A 16,425-nucleotide genomic window follows, 5' to 3' on the forward strand; every position below is an offset into this window, starting at 1 on the left:
TGATTTGAATGGTGAGGTAGGTGGGGTTTGATGATGGATGGATGTGAGTGGTGAAGAGGTTGTGGGGAAAAGGGTAGGATTTGATAGGTGAAGGGTATTTGGGGAAGAGGTTTTGATGGGATTGGTCAATGGTGTTTGGGGAAGAGTGTTATGGAAAGGTATGAAGAGGAGAGAAGAAGAGGTGGGGTAGGTGGGGATCCTGTGGGGTCCACAGATCCTGAGGTATCAAGGAATTTGAGTCCCTGCACCATTCTGGCATTCAAACGCCCATTCTATGCCAAATCTGGCATTTAACGCCAGCTCTGCTACCTTTCCTGGCATTAAACACCAGTCTGCTGCCCATTTCTGGCGTTTAACGCCAGCCAGATGCCAGACAGCTCTTTCTGGGATTAAACGCCCCGAGTGCTACCCATTCTGGCGTTTAACGGCCAGAATGCTTCTAGGCTGGGCGTTAAACACCCATTCTACTATCTTTACTAGCGTTTAAACGCCAGTAAGCCTGTCCTCCAAGGTGTGCTGTTTTTAATGCTATTTTTCATTCTGTTTTTGACTTTTCAGTTATTTTTGTGACTTCACATGATCATCAACCTAAAGAAAACATAAAATAACACTGGAAAACAAATAAATATAATTAAATAACATTGGGTTGCCTCCCAACAAGCGCTTCTTTAATGTCAATAGCTTGACAGTAAGCTCTTAGAGAGCTTCATAGAGACTCAGAGCTTTATGATGGCCTCCCAACACTAAACTTAGAAGTTGAGTGTGGGAGCTCTATTTGACTATGTGTTGAGAGAAGGTTTTCATGCTTTCTCTCCATGGTTACAGAAGAAGATCCTTGAGTCTTAAACACAAGGTAGTCCTCATTCAATTGAAGGACTAACTCTCCTCTATCCACATCAGTCACAGCTCTTGCTGTGGCTAGGAAGGGTCTTCCAAGGATGATGGATTCATCTTCTTCCTTTCCAATGTCTAGGATTATGAAATCAGCAGGGATGTACAGGTCTTTAACCTTCACTAAGACATCCTTTACAAGTCCATAAGCCTGTTTCCTTGAATTTTTTGCCATCTCTAGTGAGATTCTTACAGCTTGCACCTCAAAGATCCCTAGTTTTTCCATTACAGAGAGGAGCATGAGGTTTATCCCTGACCTCAGGTCACATAGAGCCTTCTCAAAGGTCATGGTGCCTATGGTACAAGGTATTAAGAACTTTCCAGGATCCTGTTTCTTTTGAGGTAATTTCAGTTGAACCAGATCATTTAGTTCATTGATGAGCAATGGGGATTCATTCTCCCAAGTCTTATTACCAAATAACTTGGCATTCAGCTTCATAATTACTCCTAGATATTGAGCAACTTGCTCTTCAGCAATATCTTCATCCTCTTCAGAGGAAGAATACTCATCAGAGCTCATGAATGGCAACAGTAAGTTTAGTGGAATCTCTATGGTCTCTATATGAGCCTCAAATTCCTTTGGTTCCTCATTAGGGAACTCCTTGGAGGCTAGTGGACGTCCATTGAGGTCTTCCACACTGAAAATCACTGCCTTTCCCTCCTCTACAGGTTCGGCCATGTTGGTTATAGTTATGGCCTTGCACTCTCTTTTTGGATTCTCTTCTGTATTGCTTGGGAGAGTACTGGGAGGGAGTTCAGTAACTTTCTTACTCAGCTGACCCACTTGTGCCTCCAAATTTCTAATGGAAGACCTTGCTTCAGTCATGAAGCTGAGAGTGGTCTTAGATAGATCAGAGACTACAGTTGCTAAGTCAGAGTGATTCTACTTAGAATTCTCTGTCTGTTACTGAGAAGATGATGGAAAAGGTTTGCTATTGCCAAACTTGTTTCTTCCACCATTATTATTATTGAAGCCTTGATTAGGCTTCTGTTGATCCTTCCATGAAGGATTAGGATGATTCCTCCATGAAGGATTATAGATGTTTCCATAGGATTCTCCCATATAATTCACCTCTTCCATTGCAGGATTCTCAGGATCATAAGCTTCTTCTTCAGAGGAAGCTTCTTTGGTACTGCAGGAAGCAGCTTGCATTCCAGTCAGACTCTGAAAAATTATATTGACTTGCTGAGTCAATATTTTGTTCTGAGCCAATATGGCATCCAGAGTATCAATCTCAAGAACTCCTTTCTTCTGAGTTGTCCCATTATTCACAGGATTCCTTTCAGAAGTTTACATGAACTGGTTATTTGTAACCATTTCAATGAGTTCCTGGGCTTCTACAGTCGTCTTCTTCAGATGAAGAGATCCTCCAGCAGAGTGGTCCAATGACATCTTGGACAATTGAGACAGACTATCATAGAATATACATATGATGCTCAATTCTGAAAACATGTCAGAAGGACACCTTCTGATCAATTGCTTGTATCTTTCCCAAGCTTCATAGAGGGATTCACCTTCCTTCTGTCTGAAGGTTTGGACTTCCACTCTAAGCTTGCTCAACTTTTAAGGAGAAAAGAATTTGGCCAAGAAAACATTGACCAATTTTTTCCAAGAGTTCAGGCTATCTTTAGGTTGTGAGTCCAACCATGTCCTAGCTCTGTCTCTTACAGCAAAGGGGAAAAGCATAAGTCTGTAGACCTCAGGATTAACCCCATTGGTCTTAACAGTGTCACAGATTTGCAAGAATTCAGCTAAGAACTGATAAGGATCTTCCAATGGAAGTCCATGAAACTTGCAATTCTGCTGCATTAGAGAAACTAATTGAGGCTTAAGCTCAAAGTTGTTTGCTCCAATTGCAGGAATTGAGATGCTCCTTCCACAAAAGTCAGAAGAGGGTGCAATAAAGTAACCAAGCATCTTCCTTTCATCTCCACCATTGTTGTTGGGTTCGGCCATCTCTTCTTCTTTTCAAAAAATTCTGTCAGGTCCTCTCTAGAGTGTTATTCCTTAGCTTCTTTTAGCTTCCTCTTTAGAGTCCTTTCAGGTTCTGGATCAGCTTCAACAAAAATGTTCTTATCCTTGTTCCTGCTAATATGAAAAAGAAGAGAACAGAAAAGAATAGAAATGTTCTATGTCACAGTATAGATATTCCTTTATGTGAGTAGAAAAATAGAAAAGTAGAATGAAGAAGGTAGAAGATGAAGAATTCGAACACAGGGAGGGAGAGAGGGTTCGAATTATAAAAAGAAGAGAAGTGTTAGTGATTAAATAAATAAATAGAAAGAGATGAGAGAGGGAAAATTCGAATTTTAAATTAAAATAAAAGGAAAATATTTTTGTTTTTATTTTAATTATTGGTTAGTATTCGAAATTTAAGAGAAGAGATAAAATAAAATTTGAGAACTAAATAAATTAATTAATTAAAAAGATTTTTGAAAAAGTGGTTAGTGATTTTTGAAAATTGGAGAGAAAAGTAGTTAGGTGATTGAAAAAGATATGATTAAAATAGAAAACTTTTAAAATCAAGCAAAAAGTCAAGTAGTTAATTGAAAAATATTTGAAAATCAATTTTGAAAAGATAAGAAGTTAGAAAAAGGGATTTTTGAAATCAAATTTTAAAAAAGACATGATTGAAAATCATTTTGAAAAAGATTTAAAAAGGAAATTAAAAAGATTTAATTTTTGAAATTAAAGTTGATTACTTAACTAACAAGAAACTAAAAGATATGATTCCAGAATTTAAAGATTGATCCTTTCTTAATAGGCAAGTAACAATTTGAAAATTTTTGAATCAAAACATTAATTGTTAGTAATGAATTCGAAAATATGAGATAACAATAAGAAAAAAATTTTGAAAATTAAATTTTTAAAGTTTTTGAAAATATAAAAAAATGAAAAAGATTTAATTTTTGAAAAGGATTTGAAAAAGATAGAATTTTTTAAATTGAAATTTTGACTTGACTAACAAGAAACAACTAATTTTTAAAACTTTTTAACTAAATCAATTCAAAATTTCAAAATTTATGAGTAAAATAAGGGAAAGATATTTTTTTTATTTTTGAATTTTCAATGAGGAGAGAGAAAAACTTAAAAATGATGCAAAACATAAAAGTTTAAGATCAAAACAGAGAATGCATGCAAGAACAGTTTGAATATCAAGATGAACACCAAGAACACTTTGAAGATCATGATGAACATCAAGAACATAATTTTGAAAATTTTTAAGAAAAGAAAGACATGCAAGACACTAAACATAAAAATTTTTAAACTATAGACACTAATAATTCAAGAATGCATATGAAAAACAAGAAAAGACACCACACAAGAAAATGTAAAAATCAAATAAGGAAAATCATCAAGAACAACTTGAAGATCATGAAGAACACATGCATGAATTTTCGAAAATTAAAAGAAAATTAAAGGCATGCAATTGACACCAAACTTAAAATTTGACACTAGACTCAAACAAGAAACACAAAATATTTTTGGTTTTTATGATTTTATAATTTTTTTTTTGTATTTTTTTGAAAATTATTTGGAAAAAGAGAAAATAAATAAATTCAAAATTTTTAATAGGAATTCCAGGAATCATGCAATGTTAGTCTAAAGTTTCGGTCCAAAAATTTAGACATGGCTAAATAGCCAGCCAAGCTTTATGTGAAAGCTTCGGTCCAAAAGAATAGACATGGCCAATGGCCAGCCAAGCTTCAGCAGAGCATTATGTACAACAGCCAAATTGATGGGAATCAAAAGGCTCCTGCAATGATAAGTGGAAGCCTCGGTCCAAAAAAATTAGACATGGCTTGACAGCCAGCCAGGCTTCAACAGATCACGATGAAACTCTAGAATTCGTTCTTAAAAATTCTGAAGAACAAAATAAAATTTTTGTATATAATTTTTTTTTTGAATTTTTCGAAAATAAAAATAAAATTTTTAAACATAACATAAAATTACCTAATCTGAGTAACAAGATGAACCTTCAGTTGTCCAAACTCGAACAATCCCCGGCAACGGCGCCAAAAACATGGTACACGAATTGTTTGTTTCCCGACAACGATGCCAAAAACTTCGTGCGCATAACATGATCTCAACACTTCTTTCACAACTCTGCGTAACTAACCAGCAAGTGCACTGGGTCGTCCAAGTAATACCTTACGTGAGTAAGGGTCGATCCCACGGAGATTGTCGGCTTGAACCAAGCTCTGGTCATCCTTGTAAATCTCAGTCAGGCGGACAAATGGTTATGAGGTTTTAATAATTAAAATATAAATAAAATATAAAATAAGATAAAGTTACTTATGTAATTCATTGGTGAGAATTTCAAATAAGCGTCTGGAGATACTTTCTGCTTCAGAACCTCTGCTTTCCTATTGCCTTCTTCCAACCATGCGTTACCTCCTTCCATGGCAAGCTGTATGATCCTCTCGGATGAAAACAAATCCATATGCGTTGTCACCGCACGGCTAATCATCTGTCGATTCCCGCTAGCGTCGGAATAGGACATTGTCCTTTTGCACATTGTCACTGCGCCCAAAATTTGCAGGTTTGAAGCTTTTTACAGTCATCCCTTCCCGGATCCTACTCGGAATACCACAGAAAATGTTTAGACTTTCCGGATCCCAGGAATGCTGCCAATGGTTCTAGCCTATACCACAAAGATACTAATCTCACGGACTCGGTCCGTGTATTAGATATCCAAGAGAGTATACTCCAGCTATCGTCCAATGACTACGTTGAACATCATGTAGATTGCTTTGTGGTTGTCAGGCACGCGATCTGGGCTAAGCGCGTAACGAAGATTGGGTGATTGTCACGGGTCACCCCTTCATTCTGACTTAACTGAATTAAGTACGAGAGTATATCTTGGAGAAGAAGTAGGCGTGAATTGAATAGAAAACAATAGTAATTGCATTAATTCATGAAGAATAGCAGAGCTCCACACCATAACCTATGTGGTGTAGAAACTCCACCGTAGAAAATACATAAGTGAAAAAGGTCTAGGCATGGCTGTGAGGCCAGCCTCTATGCCAAAGGTCTAAGGACTAAACGTCCAGATATAAACGCTCTAAAATAAATCTCTAAAAGTAGTTTTTATACTAAACTAGTAACCTAGGTTTACAGAAAATGAGTACCTAACTGCAGATAGTGTAGAAATCCACTTCTAGGGCCCACTTGGTGTGTGCTTGGGCTGAGCATTGAAGCTTTTTTGTGCATAGGCTGTTCCTGGAGTTAAACTCCAGCTTTGGTGCCGGTTTGGGCGTTTAACTCCAATTCTGGTACCAGTTTGGGCGTTTTACGCCAAGATGTTGTAGGCTGACTTTGAATGCCCATTTTGGCCATTAAATCTCGAGCAAAGTATGGACTATTAAGATTGATGGAAAGCCCAGGATGTCTACTTTCCAACGCAATTAAGAGTGCGCCAATTGGTCGTCTGTAGCTCCAGAAAATTCACTTTGAGTGCAGGGAGGTCAGAATCTAACAACATCTGCAGTCCTTTTTCAGCCTCTGAATCAGATTTTTGCTCAGGTCCCTCAATTTCAGCCAGAAAATACCTGAAATTATAGAAAAATACACAAACTCATAGTAAAGTCCAGAAATGTGATTTTTGCATAAAAATTAATAAAAATATAATAAAAAGTAACTAAAACATGCTAAAAACTATGTAAAAACAATGCCAAAAAGGGTATAAATTATCCGCTCATCAACGCGTGTGCGTGGATGGTCAAAATTGCTTGGGGCACGCGTACGCGTGAGTGACGCGTACGCGTGGGTTGGTGCCCTATTTTTCAAAATTTTTTCTATGTTTTTGCACCAAACCAAGCATTCCAAACATCCAAACAACTACCAAAACACCACAAAACCTTATTTAACACACTAAACTACCAAACAAACTTAACAAATCAATCAAAACATCCTATTTTACCAATATGTACAAAAGAGAGAAATGAAAGGATATTACCATGGTGGGGTGTCTCCCACCTAGCACTTTTGTTTATTGTCCTTAAGTTGGACTTATGGGGAGCTATCCATCAAGGTGGCTTGTGCTTGAATCCATCCTTGAACATCCACCAATGCTTGGACTTCCATTGTGCTTCATCATTCAAAGTTAATAACTCCAAGCTTTGATGGAGTTCTTCATAAACCATGGGCTCCCAAATTTGATTCTCCTTGTGTGATCCGGGATCCCACACTTTGTTTTCACACCCGTCCTTGAGTTGATCATAGTGATTTCCTCCAGGTGGCAAGAGAGATGAGTTCTCATGGAAGCACCAAACTATCCTCCTAGACCCATCCAATTGAGCACTAGTCCAACCTTTGCTCCTTGAAGCTTCAACCATAATGAGCCTAGACTTACAACGCCAACCACTAAACATCCTACTTTTACGCTTAATTCCGCAAAGTGCCCTAAGTTGGCCATCCGTTTCAAGCAAACTAAATTCAAGTGGGATAATAAAGCTAAGAGTTAGAAGTTCTACCCACTCAAATGAAGGATTGGATGACAACCTAGGTGGAGGAGTTCCCAATGGTCTTGACAAAGCATGTTCCGCTCCCGTCCATCCTCTTCTAGAGGCTTCCACCACTTGGCAAGGTTTTTCAAGTTCCTCCTCTTGCCAAGCCTCCTCAAGTTCACATTCATCTTCGCCAAATTCTTCTACCTCTTCTTCGTCACTCTCATCATAGATAGGAGGCTTAGTGAAGTCCACCTCATCATCAATTCCAAGCATATTGGGGAAAGATTCTTCAAGCTCAAAAGGGTCATATGTTGGTATGGAATTATCATAAATAGGAGGGCTTGTTGCTTGGAATACTTCTTCCACTTCTCCAATCACATTGTGCCTTGGAGGGTGTGCACTCTCCTCCTCAACATCAACTTCAAACTCTAGGAAAGAAGGCTCTTCAATTTGTGATTCCTCTATGTACTCAACATATCTTAAGGCTCCAACCACTACTTCTTTTTGTTCAATAATCTCTACCTTCTCCTCTTGTTGTACTTCTCGCTTTAACTCTTCTTCTTCACCTTAGAGCTTTAAGTCCATTCCCTCACTAAGCTCCTTGGGTGCTTCTCCACATTCAACAATGGGAGTGCCTTGATCACATAGGCTTAGACGGGATGAGACTATGTTGCCAATGGCTTCTACTATGATACCCATTTTTGCTTTTAACTCCTCAAACTCTTTTTCCGTCCCCTCTTGTTGCCTTAGGATATGAGATTTAAGATCTCTTAGTTCTTGCGTGAGGGCTTCATCGGGGGGCGGTAGTGGAAGAGAGGGTTCATTATTTGAGGGAAAGGTATCATAGTTGGAAGGTGGTTCATATGGGTGAAACTCTTGAGGTGGTGTGTATGAAATTTATGGCTCTTGGGAGTATTGGTGTTGGAATTGCGGTGGCTCTAGATATGGTTCATATGATGGTTGGTATGGTGGGTGTGGGTTAGGATCATATAGAGGTGAATGGTAGTATGAGGCTTGTTGAAGTGAAATTGAAAGCTTAGGCTAGTTAGGGTGTTACATTTAGTGGTATCAGAGCGGTTCATCCTCATGAGCCTGAGGGATGGACCGATTGTTCTTCATTGCATACTCAGTGTGTCTTTTTCTTTGATGCTATTAGGTTATCTGTTTGATATTACATAGCATTCTTGTTTGTGAGTGCTTGTTTGGGATAACTGAAGCACTAGGCTTTTGATATTGAGACTGATCACCTCAATATCGATTATTTGGTGTAGACAGGAATCCTAATGGCCACTCGCGGACGAGGTCGAGCACGTTCACGAGAGAGTAGAAATGCGCAACCGGCGGACAATCATGCTGAATTCATGGCGTCCATGGCTAATTTGGCGAGCACCATGGAAGCTAATGCTGCTACGACTCTGCAAGCTGTGAAAAGGTTAGGCCAACCGGCCGAAAATGGCAACGGAAATGGTGAAGAGAATGTGAATGATAATGCTGAGGGAAACAGATATGATGCAGGAGGTGCCCAGATGACCTTGGCGACTTTTTTCAAGGTTCATCCGCCAATTTTCTGAGGATCAACTAACCCTACTGAAGTGGACAACTGGTTTCAGGCCATGAAGCGTGCTTTACAGGTGCAGCACATTCCAAATAATCAATATGTTGAATTTGTTGCTTATCAGCTGGCAGGAGAGGCCTAGCTTTGGTGGCAAGCAGAGTACCATTTGCTACAGCTCTAGAACACTGATGTCCCTTGGGATGTATTTCAGACGGCATTCTACAAGAAGTACTTTCTTGAGTATGGAAGGGAAGTGAAGGAGATAGAATTGATGCAGCTGAAACAAGGTTCCTTGTTAGTGGGAGACTACACAAGTAAGTTTGAGGAGCTTTGTAGGTTTTCTAGGGTATGTCAGGGTGCCCCAGAGACCTATAAAAGCTGGAAATGTATAAAGTATCAGAGGGGGTTGAAGGACAAATATTATGAATGCTGTGGCCCCTATGGAGATTCGTACCTTCTCCGATTTGGTAAATAAGGCAAGGGTGGTGGAGGAGTATGCCAAGACAGTAACAGTGTCCAAGGATACTCATGGAGGGAATACTAGTAAGGGACGTAGCAAGTATTTCCATCTGAGGTGTCAAAGTTTCAAGAGAGGAGGATATGCGCTTCAAGGTCAAGGAGGCTCCAAAAAGAACACTCACGATCAATTTCAGTGTGGCAAAGGGAGAGGAAATCAGAGTAATATTTTTCTGGATTTGACTTGTGTGCGTTGTGGACGTTTTCACCCATATGACTCGTGCAAGATTGGTTTAGGTGGTTGTTTCAACTGTGGATTGCCTGGCCACATTGATAGGGATTGCACTCGTAGGAAGAACCCAAATAGAGGTCAGAGTCAGCATCAAGGTTGAGTTTTTGCTGAGAATGCCAAGGATGCTTCTAAGGAGCGGGAGGATCCATTGATGAGAGGTATATGTTTAATTGGTGATAAAACATTAATTGCATTATATGATATTGGTACATCACATTCATTTATTTTGTTTGCTAAAGTTGAGAGAACAAAACATGTATAAGCCCTTTTAAACTTCAGATTTTGTTTTGTCTGTATATATGACTAGCCGGCTTAAACTCCGCGAGCCGTGGCTAGATTCTTATGATATTATACTATGATATTTTGTTATATTGTATCTAATTCTTGCGCTTTTTATATCCTATTTTGAGCTATACATTTCATCAGGCTTCTAGATAATATTAATTCTTTCGATATATTATATGTATGATCTTAGAATTGTCGTAAACTTTGATTAACCTTTGCTTTACGGCGTGAGGTAAAGCTTAGGCTAATTAGGGTGTTACAGACACAGTAGGATGATGGTGGATGAGACGCTTTCACGACTTGTATGGGTTGACAACGTTGATAGTAGAACGTTTTGTGGAGGATATATCAAGCGATTCAAATTTTGGGGACAAAATTCCTAATTTGGAGGGGAAGATGTAAGAACTGGAGTTTTCACGTAAAACCACTTTAACAAAATGATAATTTAATTGTTCAAAATAGGTTCAAAAATATAAAAATGTTCTTTTAAAAAAATAAAGGTGAAATTTGAATTCAATGAATTTTTCTAAGTTGAAAAATGTATCTTTTGTGAAAGATTTTTGTAAAATTGTATACCAGTGCTTAAGTCGGCAATACTGACTGTAGTCTATCTGGTACTGTACTTTTTAAGAAAATAAGATTTTTGAAAATTGAATTTATTGTTTTGAAAGGACAAAAATAATTTCTAATTGAAAATCGGGCTCTAATCTTAAAGGTTTTGGCCCAAAGTGGGCCAAACGGACCTAAAATGCTAACGGGTTGAACCGTAGCCACATCGGGTCCAAGGCCCAACATATATATGTATGTTTAATGAGCTTTCAGCTCATTTTTGCCCAAAAACAAAGAAAGGGGTGTTGATTGAGAAGAGAGGAGAGGTGAGGGTTTGGTCACTATTCATAACCACCTTCTGGTGACCATAACTTGAACTATGGTGCTCCGATTGACGAGCCGTTTATAACTAATGTGTTGAAAACGATCCAACACAAAACTCACCGGCAAGTGTACCGGGTCGCATCAAGTAATAATAACTCACATGAGTGAGGTCGATGCCACAGGGATTGAAGGATTGAGCAATTTTAGTTGGGTGGTTGATTTAGTCAAGCAAACAAGTTTTGATTTGAGTGATTTGTATCTAACAGAAGCTAAATTGCATGAAATTTAAAGGGAGAGGGAGAATTGATAGTAAATTAAAGGGGAGAAGAAGTAAAGGAGCTGAATCTTAAAGTGCAAGTAATGTAAATGACAGAAGCTTAAATTGCAAGAAATGTAAATAGTTGAAGCTTAGAGTGCAAGAAATATAAATTGCTTGAATAGTAAGGGGCTTTGGGAGCTGGTATCTCAGAAATTTAAACAAGAGAATGTAAATAGCAATCAACAGAAGTAAAAGATGAATTGAAATGCAGCAGATCTCAAATAGAAAAGAAAAATTACCTGAAGAAGCAATACAGAAAGTAAATTCAACTCAATTATAAAATCTAAAAGAGAAGCTGAAGCTCTCAGGGGTTGAATGAGACTAGAAAAACAAGTCTAGATCTCAATTCCTTCCTTGATCCAACAGAGAATAATTGTAGAAGAAATAGAGATGAAAGCAGTAAAGAGAACTTAGATCCAAATCACAACTCCTTGAAATTATGCAGAATGTAAACAAAGAGAGATCTCAGATCAAGAATGAAACATAATTCCTTCAATTCCCAATCCAAGATTCAAAACAAAGAGTGAAGAGTGTAAAAGTAAGAACAAAGAGGAAGAGAATTCAATTCTCAATCTCAATTCCCAAACCCAAAGCTAAAATTTAAAATCAACTCAAAAATGAAAAATAAAAAATGAAAATTAAAAGTGTTAAAAAGGTCTGAAAAGAAGTCCTCTCTAAATCAAACTAACTTCTATTTATAAACTTCCTATTTTTGGATTTTAGAATTTTAGAGTGGGCTTTTTAATTTTTTGAAGATTTGAATTCAATTTTATTTTGGACTCAAAATTGAGCCATGAGACACTCCCAGGGTAGCGCTCGGTTGACAAGGAGAGTGCAGCACTCCCCCTTGGCCTTGGTGTCTTGCCAAATTGATGTCGTGCCAAGCCTCATAGCGCTCGGTTGACAAAGAGAACGCAGCGCTCCACATTGTTTTTGGCGTGCCAATTTGGTACATGACAAGCTCCTTGGTGCTGCCTCCTAGCGTGCCAATTTCTTGAAGAGTGCAGGGAGGAGTAGCGCTCAGTTAATTGAGTGAACTAAATGCCCCTTGCCTTGTTAATGAGCCCCAGCTTAAAATCATGAGGGAGGCACTTGTGGAGCCAATTTCTTTTGTGAAGCAAAGAGAGGTAGTGCCTTGCCTTGAGTGGAAGGCCTCAAGTTTGAATCCCAACAAAGCCATTTTGGCTTTGCTTCTTTGCCCAAGCACTCCTTCCTTGAGTGTAAGCTCCCAAGTTCGATTCCTAGTGAAGCCATGTTGGCTTATTTTCCTTGCAAGTAGCGCTCCTTTCTTCTCTTGGTTCATGGGTTTGAAACTTTGTGGCTTCACTAGCAAACGTTGCACCTTGAATTTATTTGAAGTGAAACCCGATAAAGTTAAGTGAGTTAACCGAGCACTATGTTTGTTGCCTTGTTTCGTTGGTTCCTTCTAGCGCTTGGTTAAGTAGGAGAGCGCATCATTCTTTGCCTTTTGCTTTCTTGGATTTGGGTAGCGCTCGAATAGAGAGCGCTGAGCTCACTAAGAGAGTGCTGCTCCTTGGTCTCTTGATGCGCCACGCTTTTCTTCTTTCTTAGGCCACACTTTCCTTGTTTCTTTCTTTTCTTCACCTACAAGTAATCAAAATAACCAATCAAAGTATCACCAAATTCACAAGGTTTGTAAATCATTCAAAAACCAATTAATTTTAGCTTAAACCTCATGATTTAGTGTCAAATAAGGGATGGTTGATTGATTCAACAAAACTATGCAATTCCACTCCAAATCACTTACTTATAATGCAAGAAAGTGCATAAAACCTAATGAAACAAGTGAAAAATGTTTGAAAAGCTAGCATAAGATGACTTGTCATCAATAACCACGTGAAGCTCTTGTCGAGCTCTTTGTTTCTAGCTAAGCTTTGTTGGTAAGAAATTGAAACTCAATCTCCATTTTCCATCCCTAATAATTATGCATTTTTGGGTTTGGTGTTTGAGTAACTTTTGTGATTTTAGTTGTTTAGGGGTGATCTAGCATTGAAATATTGTTGAGTTTTGCCCCTAATCTCGTGGGTAAGGTAAGGTTTCACTAAACCCTTGTATTTTGTTTTGGTGAACCTTAGGTTTGATGTTGGTATGTTTTATGATGTTAGATTGAGTTTTGGTGTTTGTTGGAGCTGGTTTAAGGCTTTGGATCGAGCTTGATGGCTTCGTTTTGGTGTTTGGTGCATTTTGGGAGTCGGCCAAGGTATGGTTTCAGTTTTCTTTACGTAATATGTAATGTTTCTGGATACTTAGGCTAGTAGACCATAAGATATGATTGAATGATGTTGGTGTATGCTTAATTATATATGAGATTATGTTGTATGATGAAGAGGAGTATATAGAATGTAGGAATGTGTAATATACCATTATGATGATGATGGGTGTTGATGACTATTATGTGTGACGATGGATATTAATGAGTATAATGATGTAATGTTGTGAAGATAATGTTTGTGGTGTTAGAAATGGATTGGTGAGAAATGTGAATAATGATTATGAGTGTTGATTAATGATTGAATTGGAAATTATGGATTTGTAGTGATTTATGGTGTAATGGTTGAGTGAATTAGGTGTAGAATTGATTGAAATGATATGAAATGGTAAGTTGTTGTGTGTGGTGGTGTTTTATGATGTTTGAGCAGGCTTTGATTTGGTTTTAAATTGAGAGTTTTGGTAAAATTGAGTTTTTAGTGTTTTTGGTAAAAATCAGTTTTTGGCCAACTTTGGCGGATCATATCTTGAGTTACAGTTTTTGAAATTGAATGAATTTTTATCAAATTAAAGATAATTCATAGAGCTTTAAAACGGTATAAATTTCATAGTAATCGGAATTTTGTAGAAAAAGATATGATCGTTGGAAATTGGTGTCAAAAATCTTATTTATGTGATGTTCTAGAAATTATGAATTCTGGTATGTGTGCGTACGCACACCTTATAATTTTTGAACATGTGCGTACGCACATTCTGGTGCGCACGCACACATAGGGATATGCCTACTGTTGAGAGCAATCACACACTTTAGTGCACACACACACTCTGTGAAATTTGCAAGTTGTGCGTACGCACAACATCATGCGTACGCACAAGCTGAAAAAACTCTTATGGGTGTGCATAGGCACAACCCTATGCGTACGTGGTACGAAATTTCTAACCACAAACTAACCGGCAAGTGCACCGGATTGTACCAAGTAATACCTCAGGTGAGTAAGGGTCGATCCCACGAGGATTGATGGACTAAGCAACAATGGTTAAATGATTTACTTAGTTAGCCAATCAGAAAATGGATTTAAGATGTTCAAAAGGTTTAAGAAGTGACTTCAAAATATCAGAAGGCAAGCACGCAAGTTAATAAGATGAAAATAAAATATGGGAGAAAACAATTAAGGCTTCAGAGTTATCTATTTTCCTGATTGACTTTTCTTATTAACTACTTTAATCATGCAAGATGTAATTCATGGCAAACTATATGTGACTAGACCCTAATTCCTTAGACCTTCCTAGTCTCCTCTAAAATTTATTAACTGCCAATTCCTTGGTCAATTAATTCCAATTAGAAGCTGCATGATCAAATTCCAGTTTATATTCCACAAGAATCCTAATTATCCAAAAATAAGGGAATTATATGTCACGTATCCCATTAAATAGAAACAATTAGAAATTCAGGATAATATGTTTTCAAGCTGTTATTCAAGTAAAGAGTTTTTCCAAGTTATACAGGAACTCAATTAGAACATGGGTCATACTTCCGTTCCACCCAAATTCATAAAATAAAGAACGAAAACAATTATTGAAATATAAATCAAAACATGAATTAAAATAGAAAAATAATAGTATCAATCCATACAATAGACAGAGCTCCTAACCTTAACAATGGAGAATTAGTTGCTCATGGTTCAGAGTAGAAAAATAGGATTATAAATTATGAATTAGAATAATATTGTGTTCGAATCACCCTGTTGGAATTCCTTTTTATATCTAATCCTAATTAATTTAAATTATAATTTTTAAAACTAAATAATATCTTTTCCTATTTTTAAAAATAAAAATTAAAGTTTAAATCAGAATTAATTATAGCTATCAGCACGTCTTCAATTGATGGGTGGGGACCACTTGCTTCTCAGGATTCACGCCTAACTTGGTGATGGGCTGCGTGGTTGGAGAAGAAGTATGGACAATTATATATCGTTGAAAAGCTCTGAAAGTTAGCTTTCCATCGCCACTAGAGTCACATTCATTGGACCTTTGTAGCTCGAGTTATTCAGGTTTGAGTGTAGAGAGGTCAGGGTTGACAGCATCATTCGCCTTCTTCTCTTTTTCTGCGGAAACTCCATCAAATCCAGCCAAATGCTACCTAAAATAAACATAATTGCACATGACTCAAAGTAACATCCATAGTGGCTAAAAGATAATTAATTCTTGATTAAACTCAACAAATGAAATGCAAATTCACTAGGAAAAGATAGGAAAGATGCTCACGCATCACAACACCAAACTTGAATTGTTGCTTATCCTCAAGAAACCAAAATAAGTACAAGATTAAGATGTGAATTTGCATGAGAAGTGAGAGTTTAGTCATGTTCAAGTCTATTCTTAAAATGGGGTTATTCATTGTAACTCTAAACAGTTTTGGCATCTCACTCTCCTTTGAATCAGAGGAATGTTACTGTCATTCAGAATTAGAATCAGGATAATATTATGAATTCTCAGATCTTTTGTAACTCAATTTAACCCTTGAACACAGTAATTTTTATTTTCTTTGGTGATTTGCACCTTGAGCCTAGCCGTGACTTTAAATGTTTTGTCTTAAGTTTTACTTGACACAGAAACACCACAAGCACTTAACTGGGGAACTCTTTTGAAGTTCTGATTTTTTTTCTTTCAGTTACTCCCAGACAGTAGTGCTCAAAGCCTTTGGCATACTCTGTTAATTGCAATTGATCTCGACTCTAAATATTTTGTCTCAAGGATTACTTGACACAAGAACACCACAAGTATATAACTAGGGAAACAACTCTTTGAGCTTTTAATCATGTCTGACCTCCCTAGTCATTGATGCTCAGAGCCTTGGACCTTGTTATGTCTGCCCTTTTTTTTTGCTGTTTCTTTTGCTTCAAGGATTAAACTTTTACTTATTACAGAGATTTCATAATAGTTCTCTAAATTCTTGTTCCTTGTACATCAACATTCTTTGATTCAAATTTAAATATGCACTGTTCATGTCATTAATTCAGAGTTACAGAAAATACCACCACATTTAAGTGAATAAGACTACTCTTCAATACA

At 37.4% G+C, this 16,425-nt stretch overlaps 1 non-coding gene across 1 annotated transcript; it reads left to right on the top strand.

The window, feature by feature from the left end:
* Positions 1–2,342: 2,342 nt before the first annotated feature.
* Positions 2,343–2,446, top strand: LOC148580580 (small nucleolar RNA R71). The gene has a single exon (XR_015898476.1). It is a non-coding gene; the product is annotated as a small nucleolar RNA R71 (small nucleolar RNA).
* The last annotated feature ends 13,979 nt before the right edge of the window (positions 2,447–16,425 follow it).

Source organism: Arachis ipaensis, chromosome B10 (assembly GCF_059453495.1).
Source record: "Arachis ipaensis isolate K30076 ecotype BB chromosome B10, ASM5945349v1, whole genome shotgun sequence".
NCBI classification, from domain to species: Eukaryota; Viridiplantae; Streptophyta; class Magnoliopsida; order Fabales; family Fabaceae; genus Arachis; species Arachis ipaensis.